Source organism: Zootoca vivipara, chromosome 15 (genome assembly GCF_963506605.1).
Source record: "Zootoca vivipara chromosome 15, rZooViv1.1, whole genome shotgun sequence".
NCBI lineage: Eukaryota > Metazoa > Chordata > Lepidosauria > Squamata > Lacertidae > Zootoca > Zootoca vivipara.
Window position 1 is genome coordinate 34,661,388 of NC_083290.1, and position 13,591 is coordinate 34,674,978.

The 13,591-nt window shown below is 45.7% G+C and overlaps 1 protein-coding gene across 4 annotated transcripts in view; it reads left to right on the forward strand.

Annotated features, from left to right (window-relative positions):
• Nucleotides 1–13,591, forward strand: part of PKNOX2 (PBX/knotted 1 homeobox 2) — a 417,302-nt gene that overhangs the window by 227,952 nt on the left and 175,759 nt on the right. For 3 of the 4 annotated variants that reach the window (XM_060268540.1, XM_060268543.1, XM_060268542.1), the window contains one exon: nt 12,050–12,209. The gene's annotated coding sequence lies outside the window, so the exon portion shown is untranslated. Of the gene's footprint in view, nt 1–12,049; nt 12,210–12,782; nt 12,885–13,591 lie in introns of all 4 variants that reach the window. The other variant, XM_060268541.1, reaches the window with a different exon arrangement.

Below are 13,591 nucleotides of genomic sequence, written 5' to 3' on the forward strand. Positions count from 1 at the left end.
TCTCAAGCCAGGTGTCTCCCATCCTGTATTTGTGCCTTTCATTTTTTTTGCCCAAGTGTAGTACTTTACATTTCTCCTTGTTAAAATTCATCTTGTTTGCTTTGGCCCAGTTGTCTAATCTGTTAAGATCATTCTGAAGTGTGATCCTGTCCTCTGGGGTGTTAGCCACCCCTCCCAATTTGGTGTCATCTGCAAACTTGCTCAGGATGCCCTCAAGCCCATCATCCAAGTCATTGATAAAGATGTTGAACAAGACTGGGCCCAAGACAGAACCCTGTGGCACCCCACTAGTCACTACTCTCCAGGATGAGGAGGAGCCATTGATGAGCACCCTTTGGGTTCGGTCAGTAAGCCAGTTACAAATCCACTGAATGGTAGCATTGTCTAGCCCACATTTTACCAGCTTCTTTACAAGAATATCATGGGGCACCTTGTCAAAGGCCTTGCTGAAATCAAGATAGGCTACATCCACAGCGTTCCCTTCATCTACCAGGCTTGTAATTCTGTCAAAAAATGAGATCAGATTAGTCTGACATGACTTATTTTTCAGGAACCCATGCTGACTTTTAGTGATCACAGAGTTTCTTTCTAGGTGCTCACAGACTGTTTGCTTAATGATCTGCTCTAGAATCTTTCCTGGTATTGATGTCAGGCTGACTGGGCGGTAATTGTTTGGGTCCTCTCTTTTCCCCTTTTTGAAAATAGGGACAACATTTGCCCTCTTCCAGTCTGCTGGAACTTCGCCTGTTCTCCAGGAATTTTCAAAGATTATTGCCAGTGGTTCTGAAATCACCTCTGCCAGTTCTTTTAATACTCTTGGATGTAGTTCATCTGGCCCTGGAGACTTGAATACATCTAAACTAGCCAAGTATTCTTGTACTACCTCCTTACTTATTCTGGGCTGTGTTTCCCCTGCTGAATCATCTGCTCCATATTCTTCAGGTCGGGCGTTTTTTTCTTTCTTGGAGAAGACTGAGGCAAAGAAGGCATTGAGGAGTTCTGCCCTTTCTCTGTCCCCTGTTTGCATTTCACCATCTTCTCCTCTGAGTGACCCCACTGTTTCCTTGTTTTTCCTTTTGCTACGGACATACCCATAAAAGCCCTTTTTGTTGCTTTTAACCTCTCTAGCGAGCCTGAGTTCATTCTGTGCTTTAGCTTTTCTGACTTTGTCTCTACACGTGCTGGCTATATGTTTGAATTCCTCTCTGGAGATTTCCCCCCTTTTCCATTTTTTGTACACGTGGCATTTTTTGTACACGTTTTTGTACACTTGCACGTGGCCAGACACTTCCGCTCCCATACACGTGCACAAAAGCATCAATAACCTAAAAGTGCATGCATTATGTCTTCCAGAGTTCCTGGAAGCAAGCAGGGTGCAGACCTCCTCTGGACTGCCAGGATCTGCTTTGTGCTAACAGCAATGGTTTTTGTACAAAGTGGGACATATAATTTTGTTGTTGTTGTTTAGTCGTTTAGTCGTGTCCGACTCTTCGTGACCCCATGGACCATAGCACGCCAGGCACTCCTGTCTTGCACTGCCTCCCGCAGTTTGGTCAAACTCATGTTCGTAGCTTCGAGAACACTGTCCAACCATCTTGTCCTCTGTCGTCCCCTTCTCCTAGTGCCCTCCATCTTTCCCAACATCAGGGTCTTTTCCAAGGATTCTTCTCTTCTCATGAGGTGGCCAAAGTATTGGAGCCTCAGCTTCACGATCTGTCCTTCCAGGGAGCACTCAGGGCTGATTTCCTTAAGAATGGATAGGTTTGATCTTCTAGCAGTCCATGGGACTCTCAAGAGTCTCCTCCAGCACCATAATTCAAAAGCATCAATTCTTCGGCGATCAGCCTTCTTTATGGTCCAGCTCTCACTTCCATACATCACTACTGGGAAAACCATAGCTTTAACTATACGGACCTTTGTCGGCAAGGTGATGTCTCTGCTTTTTAAGATGCTGTCTAGGTTTGTCATTGCTTTTCTCCCAAGAAGCAGGCGTCTTTTAATTTCGTGACTGCTGTCACCATCTGCAGTGATCAAGGAGCCCAAGAAAGTAAAATCTTTCACTGCCTCCATTTCTTCCCCTTCTATTTGCCAGGAGGTGATGGGACCGGTGGCCATGATCTTGGTTTTTTTGATGTTGAGCTTCAAACCATATTTTGCACTCTCCTCTTTCACCCTCATTAAAAGGTTCTTTAATTCCTCCTCGCTTTCTGCCATCAGGGACATATAATAGTCTGGCATAAAGTCAGACTTGTTGTCCATCTCACCTAGTACTGCCTATTGTGACTGCAGTTCTCCAGAAGGTGTTTCTTATGACCAGCTGCGCCTGGTCCTTATGACTGGTTAGAATATGGGACATTTCATGTGCAAAGCATCCTTCCCAGTGCCCTGGGCTTAGTATAGTTTCAGGTGGCACTGTGGTCTAGACCACTGAGCCTCTTGGGCTTGCTGACCAGAAGGTCGGCGGTTCGAATCCCTGCGATGGGGTGAGCTCCTGTTGCTCTGTCCCTGATTCTGCAAACATAGCAGTTCGAAAGCACGCCAGTGCAAGAAGATTAAGGTTTCCAGATTTTTTCCAATGAATCCGGGGACACTTTTCAACTTCAGTAGGAATGATAGGATTTTGTCAGGGGACTGATTTGTAAATCCAGGGACGTCTGGTAACCTTAAAGTAGATAAATAGGTACCGCTGCAGTGGGAAGGTAAATGGCATTTCCATGCGCTCTGGCTTCTGTCACGGTGTTCCGTCACGCCAGAAGCAGTTAAGTCATGCTGGCCACATGACCCAGAAAGCTGTCTGTGGACAAATGCTGGCTCCCTCACCCTATTCACACCTTAAATGTGCCCTTAAGGCAGTATTTGTGAGCACAGAGACAATGGGGAGGCTTTTTCATTCCCCCCTCCTTGCAGAGAAACCTTTGGTCAGTTTGGGAGAGTCAAAATGGTTTCAGGACTGTCTTCCTGTACTGTTTCAGACCTGTGGTTTATGTATTTATGTACGCGTTTGCCTTGTACATTGAATTTACATATTTGAGACCTTAAATTCTTATAATACTGGGGAGCCTTTTGCAGACCAAGGGCCACATTCTCTTCTGGGCAACCTTCTGGGAGCCACACAGTGGGGGTGGAGACAGAGGCCGGGCAGCAAAAGGGAAATTTGCCCTTGTACAGTAGGCTAGTTTCTCACAGACCCACACCCGTCCCTCCTGATTGAGACAAGCAGGATGCATTGTCAGAGTTCAAGGGTGCTATTCTAGCCAGGCAAAAACAGTCAAGAAAGGTGCAAAGTAGAACCAGTGAGGAGGAGGAGGAGGAGGAGGAGGAGGAGGAGGAGGAGGAGGAGGAGGAGGAGGAGGAGAAGAAGAAGAAGAAGAAGAAGAAGAAGAAGAAGAAGAAGAAGAAGAAGAAGAAGAAGAGGAGGAGGAGGAGAGGGAGGAGGAGGAGGAGGAGGAGGAGGAGGAGGAGGAGGAGGAGGAGGAGGAGGAGGAGGAGGAGGAGGAGGAGTTTGGATTTGATACCCCGCTTTATCACTACCCAAAGGAGTCTCAAAGCGGCTAACATTCTCCTTTCCCTTCCTCCCCCACAACAAACACTCTGTGAGGTGAGTGGGGCTGAGAGACTTCAGAGAAGTGTGACTAGCCCAAGGTCACCCAGCAGCTGCATGTGGAGGAGTGGAGACGCGAACCTGGTTCCCCAGATTACAAGTCTACCGCTCTTAACCACTACACCACACTGTCTCCCAGAGGAGGAGGAGGAGGAGCCTGGGGAGCGCCCCAAGGGCCAGGCAGAGGTGTCTGGGGGGCAGCAATGGGCCTCGAGGCTTGTGGTTCCCCCAGTCCAGCCGTACGGTGCGATAGGTTGCCATGTAGGACAGCTGCAATGGTATGCTGTAGGCTCCTGGTCCTAGCACCCCCAGACACACCTTTCGTTATCTTTTATTTGTTCACATCTTCCTCGTGATATTGCCATATTCCATTCACACAAGTTCCTTCTGTTTCCTTCATCGCAACGGACTTTCTGAGTTTTCTTAGGGCAGTGTATATCCAGGCTCATTTTTGCGGGGTGGTGTATGCGTCGCAAGGGATCAGTATGCAAACTGAGGCGGTTTGATAAGAGTTTGAGCTGCAGCTAATTTGTTAGCCGATTCAGCCTCTACCCCCGCCCCCAGTTTGCAGACTCACTTACCTCCCATGGTGCTCCAGTAGAGCCAGCCCTCTCTGTTAATTAGGCATCTGGGGAGAAACAGCTTGATATCTGCGCCACTGACCATTCTGTAGCCTGCGGGCCAGTTGGCTGGAGGGAGAACAGGTTAATCATAAATCTCTTCAGACTTTCTGCACTAAACTAAAGTTTCAAGCTGAAGTATCTCCAATATGGTCTTTTTCAAGAGAGAGAAAGCTTTCTTGGGACTCCTAACACCCTCGCAGGAAAGAAGGGATCAACTCTCACTTACCCTAATGATTCATCCCATAGGCCAGGGCTTACCTTCTGGGGCCAAATCTGCCCAGGTCCTCTTGCTTTCCTTTCATTTCCGAAAGTATGGGTGTAGCGCTGCTGCATTTTTTCACAGTGAAGTGGGGTGGGCTTCGGGATGGGGGAGAAATTCATTTGCATTTCAATCAGCCTGATTTGGACTTTGCAAAACAGCGCCCAGACCAAAGCATAGCCAGTCCTTCGGAGTCTGCACTTCTCCCGATTTTGCAATGCAGTTCCCCGGCCAAGTAACGTGTACCAAAATGCCGATATTATGCAACTTAACAAAAACAGTAAAAAAAAAAAAAGCTTTGCAGAAATGTGCATGTTGAACAAAATTGCATACAAAAATGTGTGTAAAAGAATATTTTTTAAAAAATCTCAAAATGACGTGGAAATGCGGAGAACTAAATTTAGGACTGGGGAAATGTGTCTTATTTCTCTTCCTCTGCTAGAGAGCAGGCACCCCCAAACTTCGGCCCTCCAGATGTTTTGGACTACAATTCCCATCATCCCTGACCACTGGTCCTGTTAGCTAGGGATCATGGGAGTTGTAGTCCCAAAACATCTGGGGGGCCGCAGTTTGGGGATGCCTGCTATAGAGGATTGCACTGTTAAACGTGCTTTCTGGAATCTAAGAGGTAAGCATGTGTTTTGCAGATAGCATTTCAAAAAAACATTGGGCAGGGTTTCCAACTACTTCAAGTGGCTCTCTCATTTTCGTTTTTCACTACCATACTGCAAAGCGCCTCGTGTTCCCTTAGTGTCAAGCACCCAATCCTCCCCACCCCCAATCTGTCAAATGTTTGAGGATATGGCCTTCCTACATGGTCTGCAGCAGCACAAGGCAAGGAGCAGAGCAACGCTGTAAATTCAGGCAGCTTGACATGGGCCGTAGTTTCCTCCTTCCCTCATTCCCTTTTCGTTTTGCCTTCTCTCTTCTTCCCCTGTCAAATAAATTGTTGCACTTACACTTCAAGGTATGGCTTAGTGGCAGAGAAAATGAGATTAGGTGGGATATTTCAACCTGAAAGCTTTCTTTGGGCGGTCGTAGGGAAAATGAAAACAAGGTGGAGCATTAATTATGGGGAGAAAATCTGCTTATTTCCCCCAGGCTCGAGAATGTCAGGGGCGACAGTGTCACCCGAGATGCTCTCTTCTGTTCCAGAATGTGTTTTATTAATCCCCAGTTGCTCGAATGGCATACAGCTGTAGCAGCGTAAATCCAGGATGCCCTTGCAAAGCAGTCTGGCTGCAGCATATTTCTTGAAGACAAACTTTCAGCAGCAAAGGCCATTCGCATCTATGCATCCAAAGAGGAATGCAGTTATGGAGCAAGGGAAGTCATTGTTCCTAAGAAACTGATACAGGGTCATGGATCAGCGGTAACCAACATGGTGCCCTCTAGAAGTTTTGGGCTACAGGTTGGTTGGTTGGTTTTATTTAAGGTGTGCTGTGGCCAAGTAAGTTCTACTCAGAGTAGACCCATTGATGCAAGAGAGTCTTGTGGTTCCTTAAACATGGTTTGGTGCGATGTCTGTGGGTTGCTTTGCCAGACGAACAATTTGGCAAAGCCTGGTGTTCCCTCTGCCCATTGTGTGCTCTCATTTCTTCTCACTTTCCATTTTATTTATTCATTGTTTATTCAAATATTTAAAGTCCACCAACTCATTAAACTATTGACAGGTGGATAGAATGGTGTACAATAAACATAATAAAATTCTAAAATCATAAACTATGCTAACAAGTACTGAATCTATTTGATATTTATTTATTTATTTGTTCATTTAAAGGGTAAAGGGGCCCCTGACCATCAGGTCCAGTTGTGTCTGACTCTGGGGTTGCGGCGCTCATCTCGCTCTATAGGCCGAGGGAGCCGGCGTTTGTCCGCAGATAGCTTCCGGGTTATGTGACCAGCATGACAAAGCTGCTTCTGGCGAACCAGAGCAGTGCACGGAAATGCCGTTTACCTTCCCGCTGGAGTGGTCCCTATTTATCTACTTGCACTTTGATGTGCTTTCAAACTGCTAGGTTGACAGGAGCTGGGACCAAGCAATGGGAGCTCACCCCATTGCAGGGATTCGAACTGCCGACCTTCTGATCAGCAAGCCCTAGACTCTGTGGTTTAACCCACAGCGATTGTTTACCATTATATCTGAGCTAAGCAAACTATGGTTTGTCTATAGCAGGCACCCCCAAACTGCGGCCCTCCAGATGTTTTGGCCTACAACTCCCATAATCCCTAGCTAACAGGACCAGTGGTCGGGGAAAATGGGAATTGTAGTCCAAAACATCTGGAGGGCCGAAGTTTGGGGATGCCTGGTCTATAGCATAGTTTGTCCACAAACTGCACACTGTGGCTTGTAGATAAGCTCTGTTTGGTGCAGACCTAGGTTGTCTGGCTTGAATACAATTGCAAATGGCTGCTAAATTGGAAGTAAAGGGAAATTAGAGCCCATGGGAGGAGGGGGGAGGCACATGAATTAATACACATTGCACCATACTATCTGCTTGTCTAGTTGCACCTTTGCCGTGTTAAAACTTTGTAGCTGTTTGGGGCTGCTGAAATACAAGCGGGGTGGAACAAAGGAACAGGCTTGGGTTTTCAACCTGCCAGCACTCCTGAACTAAGTCTGCAAGGTTCAAGTTCTAACAGTAAGCTTTGGTTAGTCAATAGAACTAAACAAGTAATGCCTTGATATCAGTTCATTAAAAGCCATTTTAATTGCACTCTTTTCACTCTATAGACTGCTTGAGTTTGAGTAAAGGAGTTTGGGGCTTTTCAGTATCTTGTCAAAAAGCTGTTTGATATTGATATTCTGAACAATCTGATGGACGTCTCTTGACTGTCAGAGTTAACAAGCTGAAATCTTTTTAAATGATGGCTGAAGAACAGCAGCTGATTCAGAGACTAGAACCTAGAACTGTCAGTTTCGGTTTTGGTTGTTATTTAGGAAGGAACAAGTAGGGCACTTAATCTCATCTCTTCTCTCCTTCTTTTGAAAACCTGTTTTGTGAAATGTTAACCTCTTTGAAAAGGTTCCCTTTCGGTGGCAGGATGTTCACCGGGGTAACACATGCTCTGATTGGCTGTGTAGTTTTAAGGGAGTTTTCCTCTGAATGTTTGGTTGGATGCCTTATTGCCGTGGACAAGATCTGAAGAAAGGCAAAAGCTCTCTGTTACTTTCTCTTCAAATTATATACTGTTTTTGTTCAGATTCCTCAGTAAAGTGTGGTCAGGGTTTCCTTTATCTCTGGACTCCGTCTGTGTTGTTTGAGTGACTTTGCTAGCAGTGGAGAGGGAAGGGGCATGCATGCAATTCCTGCCCCCAATGTCTTCATGTGTGTGTCCCTGCTCAGTGCCTGACTTCCCCATGTAGCGTGAGGAAAGCCTGCTTGTGGTGATTGTACAGGGGGTTCTATCTGCATTCAGACAAGTGCGAGAAGATGCCCCATGCAGATCTTCCCTTGGCAACATGAGGCGGTTGGGACTGACCAGGCAGGGAGGACAAGCATGAGAATGTGGGTGTGAGTGGGTGTCTTCATGGGTGCCTCTGCCCCCATCCACACTTTGAGCATTCACATGTTCAGACAATTGCCTTAAGAAAAACAAGGGTAAATGTGCAAAAATGAGCAGATCTAAATCATCAAGTTTCAGGTACATCAGTAGTGCTCTGCCATTCTACAGGAGAAAGGCTGGTTGAGGCCCTGTTGGAGGACAGTAGGGGTATGCAATGTTGTGGCAGCAGTATCATCTGGATTCTCTGTAATAACAGAGTGAAGAAATGATGTCCGTTCCAGAGAAAACAGCCAGTGTGTAAATATCCAAAGAAAACAAATGCAAATGCAAAATTCAGACTCAGGCATGCCTGGCTGCCGTAGCTCTTTGGACCACAGCCATCAAACAGTCCTGCAGTTCAAGAAAACTGAAAGGCATGGCGAAATAGGAGTAAGATCTGGGAGAGCATATTCTCTCCAGGCAATCCCACACATGCAAAACGTAACAGCTAAAATGGTTTTTCAGGGTGCCGGAACGACAATTAATTTTCAGGTTTCTGTGGATTGCTATGCAAACTTGTAGGGAAGGGTTGTAAAATACATGCTTTGCACGCAGGAAGTCCCTGGTTGAATCCCTGGCAACTTCCAGGAAGGGCTGGAAAAGACCCTTTTCTGAAACCAGGCAGAAGGCCTTCTCGGTGGTGGAACACCCTCCCATCAGATGTCAGGGAGATAAGGAATTGCACAACTTTTAGAAAACATCTGAAGGCCGCCCTGTTCAGGGAAGTTTTTAATGTCAGACATTTTATTATTTTTTATATTTTGCTGGAAGCCGTCCAGAGTGGCTGTGGAAACTCAGTCAGATGGGTGGGGTATAAGCAATAAAATTATTATTATTATTACAGTGGTATCTCTAGTTACGAACTTCATTTGTTCCGGAGGTCCTTAACTGTTCTTAACTAGAGGCGTGCTTTCGCTAATGGGGCCTCTTGCTGCTGCTGCGCCGCCGGCACACATTTTCCATTCTCATCCTGGGGCAAAGTTCTCACCTCGAGGTAACTCTTCCAGGTTAGCGGAGTTTGTATCCTGGAGCATTTGTAACCTGAGGGGGTTGTAAGTAGAAGTTCTACTGTATTATTATTATTATTATTATTATTATTATTATTATTATTATTATTATTCCCTGGAGAGCCACTGCCAGTCAGTGTAGCCAGGGATGAAAAGTCTGTGACTCTCCAAACTACATTTCCCATAGGCTCTGACCATTGGCCATGCTGAGGATGGCTGGAGCCCAACCAACAACACCTGGAGAGCCAAAAGTTCTCCATCCTTGGTACAGACCCCAAAGTGGGTCATAGCGCCCCCTGGGAGGAACCAGAACAATCCAGGGGGGGAGGGCGGGCGGTTGAAACTTTTGAAAAACCATTCACACATGTTTCATCTGTTGTGTAATGATGCTTACCACCAGGATGGGTGCTGTTGTGGGACAGCGACAATGCACCCCCCTCCCCCGGATCTGGCAGTCATGGTGGAGGTGGGGGGGGGTTTTCCGGGCTTGGGTGAACCCTTGTTGGCTTTACTCAGGCCCATGAAGTGGACGACAGCTCTCTGCCTATTTGGCCAATGGGAGACGGGCTGCGGTGCCAGTCCTGCCCTTGGGGTGGATTGGACTAAACCAGCAGGCTTCACTCCATTCCGTCCCAGTGGTTTTTAACCCCAGGGCCTAGTCCACCTCCTTTTGAAAAAACCATACATGTTTCATTATATGATTCATTATATGATGTTTGTGCTATATGATGTTAGCTGTTCTGAGCCCAGCTCCAGCAGGGGAGGGCGGGATACAAAAATTATTATTATTATTATTATTATTATTATTATTATTATTATTATCAGGGTTTCTTGCGACTACTCCAGAGTAACGATTCTCCACATGCTTGTCTTTCAACAGTGTTTTATTGGTGCAGTCTATTTACAGTGAGATAGGTGTAGAAAACGTGTCTGCTCATTCCGATGCAGAATCCGGCACTGCCCCTCCCCGTGACTTCCTCCAACATAAGAGTCTTGGGACAGTAAACCTCCTCCCCCATTTTCTCCTGCGTAATTCCAGAACTGGAGGAAAGGGTCTATGCTCCATGCTTTCCTTCTCCCCCTTTCCCCCCTCTCTTTCCTCCCTCCTGTGTAGCCGGGGCTCTCCCATGCTGCCAGAGCCCCGGCACTCTCCCTCCACTTCCTGACAGGCTTCCTCAGCTCCTGCGCTTTCATCACTGCTGGGGGAGGAGCTACTTCTGATGCACGGGGGAGGTTCTCTATACTGTCTCCCCCTTACAATTATTATTATTATTATTATTATTATTATTATTATTATTATTATTTATTGTGTAATTATGCTTACCAATGTAACATGGAGTTAAAGTCATAGTGATTACTCCCCTCCCCCCCCATAAACATGCAAAGTGTAAGTTGTAACTAATCAGTTGTCAAGTCCACTGACAGAAAGTAGATTTTCAGGATGGCACTGAAAATCAGGGGGGAAATAGAGACCATGTTTTGCTTTTGGTTTAGCGGGTTCTCTAATTAATGAGAACATGTGTTGCGGGAGGGGAAACAGAACGACCCCTGGGTTGCTGGGCAGATTAGTCAAGATGGCCACAGGGTAACTGGGCATTTTGTGTTGTTGCTGGGGAAGAAGTTACATTGCAAGTTAAATGACTGACAGCTCTAGCATTTATAAACCCCTGTGAGTTGGTTCTGGTTTCACTTTTGCCAAAGGCATTGGATCTCCCGCCCGCCTGCCCTCTTTTTAAGGTTCTCTTGCGATTGACATTGCTGTGCCTGTCATGGGGTCGGCTGCCTCGGGGCAGGGGCCCAGTAGGAATTTGGTCCAATTGGCTGATTAGCTGTTGCCACTTGGTTTTTGCCGACTGCGTAGCAAATCATCACAACTTGTAAGGTTGGCGGTTAGGCATTGGTTAGAATTGACTGGTAAGAGGAGCCTGAAAAGGCTAGGCTACCCCACAAAATTGCTGCTGCTTATAGAGGTATTCCGTTAAAGGAATCCTGGGGTTCGAAGGGCTCTCATCAATACCCCAATAGGGGATTGGGCCATACACAGATCCTTGGGGAACATTCGGGGAGAGATTGAAGGGTTTGTGGTACCCTGCCCCGTCCTCTCTCAGGGAGTGTTTACCTACTGACTTCCACAGATGGCTAGAGGATGTTAGTGCAGATCTATCCCAGTACGTTTCCGAGCACGATTCAAAGTGTTGGTGCTGACCTTTAAAGCCCTAAATGGCCTCGGTCCAGTATACGTGAAGGAGCGTCTCCACCTCCATCATTCTGCCCGAGGGCCTTCTGGCGGTTCCCTCATTGCGAGAAGCCAAGTTGCAGGGAACTAGGCAGAGGGCCTTCTCGGTGGTGGCGCCTGCCCTGTGGAATGCCCTCCCAACAGATGTCAAAAAGGAAAACAACTACCAGACTTTTAGAAGACATCTGAAGGCAGCCCTGTTCAGGGAGGCTTTTAATGTTTAATAGATTATTGTGTTTTATTTTTCTGTTGGAAGCTGCCCAGAGTGGCTGGGGAAACCCAGCCAGATGGGCGGGGTATAAATATATTATTATTATTATTATTATTATTATTATTATTATTATTATTATTACCACCCAGGGTTGGGGACAGATGGATTAACCAATGCCTAAGCAACCACTCACATTTGATTATATTTAAATAAAGTTGTGGCCAAAATAATGCCAAAAACCTTAAACTTAAATTGCTGTGTGTGTGTGTGAATTTATTGGGGAGGGGGGGAGTTCTGTGACCTCGATGCGCAATTAGGGAGAAGAAAAATAGGGTCTGTTCTAATCTCAAGAAAACAAATGGATAAACCATCTCTCTCTCTCTCTCTATCTCTCTATATGATGTTAGTTGAGATCAGGTAGGATCCCATGGCCAATGGCTGTTTCCAAAGATCCGGGCTGATTTTGGCTTCTGCTGCTTATCAGGGGTGGTTGCCTTTGGAAAGTATTTCCCCTAAAGGAAGCACCTCCTTCTTTGCAACTGATGGTTTTATCTGTCTCCTCTCAGGTGGCTCTGCTGTGGCTGGAAGAAGCAGCTTTTGTGTAACCGGCAGAGAAAGGGCAGAGGGGAGAGTTTCAAAGGACAAGCGGCTCCCAGAGAAGACTCCATAGAAAGCACCGCATTTTCCATCGCATCACATACACAACAGTGGAGCAGATTGATTTCCGTAAGTCCCACCAACCAACAAAAAGCTACTTTGCATACGGAATTGATGGGGAACGGACGTATTTCCATTTTAAAGGATGCCTTTTCAAAGTTATTTTTAGTGGGGCACTACAATAAGATAACCCCCAACACCTGAATTGCAATGTGTGGATACAGCAATATGATATAGGTCCTGTTTGTCCCATCACAAACACACACACACACACACACACACACACACACACACACACACACACACACAGTAGGCTTTATGGGCCCCCACCCCCAATGTTGGCTTAGGAAAAACAAAATAGAAGAGATCTGTTAGGGTGGAAAATACTCAAATGTAAATCGGTCTCCTTCTCCACTGAAAGAAGTAATTTGAAGACACTCTAAGGGTATTATGGCTCCAGGAAGAAATCTCTTCCTGTGGTTTTTAACAATTTAACTGATTAGTTTTTAAAAAGCTTGATGCTTTAAGAAAAATACAAAAGCATTCAACACCCCCCCCCTCCGCTGGAAGACTACTTCGCAGAACATACACGATTGCCAGTGAAAATGCACAATTCAGCCCCACTCTCCCTTCTGTCTTTAGGCCAACCTTCCCCAACACGCCGCCCTCCAGAGGCAATCCCTATGAGCCCATATTAGCTGGAGGTGATGGAAGCTGTAGACTGAAGCATCTGGAGGGCACCAGGTTGGTGAAGGCTGTTCTAGGCATTTTTCTCCTCTCTTCTTGAATGTCCACCCACCTTCATGCCCTGTTCCTTGATTTGCAGACCATTGTTCTTCCTTTCACCTTCTGTGACCCATACAGAGATATTGTAGGTCCTCTTCCAAGCCTTCATCTACTTCTTTTCACAAAGTCTGAATCCATGGGGGGGGGAAGATAAAATAAATATTTATGGATGGATGGATGGATGGATGGATGGATATTTCTAAAGCATGGTTATGATTTTTTTCTCGATCTTACTGTTTTATCTTTTTATAAACCACTTCAAGGGTTTTGTTTTGTTTTGTTTTGGTATATAAATTTTATGAAATAAATGCACTTTTATAAATGCATTCTTAATGCATTCATGGGTTCCATGTATTACAGAGTGCAGAGTGGAAATATTTTGCATTATTCCCATCTACTCCCTGTGTTCAGCCCACCTGTATTTTGATCCTGTGAACAAAGCTCACCTTGTCTTAATATCTCTGTGGGGTTTTTTTTGAACAAAGCTTTTTATTTAACCACAAATACCCAACCCATGGGCATAGAATCAATGAAAACACAATGGGTTATATTTTGTTTTTGTTTTTTTTTTAGTTTAGTGGTTTCATCCTTTGTCTATTTGCAATTGTTCATGTTAATTCCACAAATTAATATTACCAATTCTATGTCCATTTAATTTACATTAT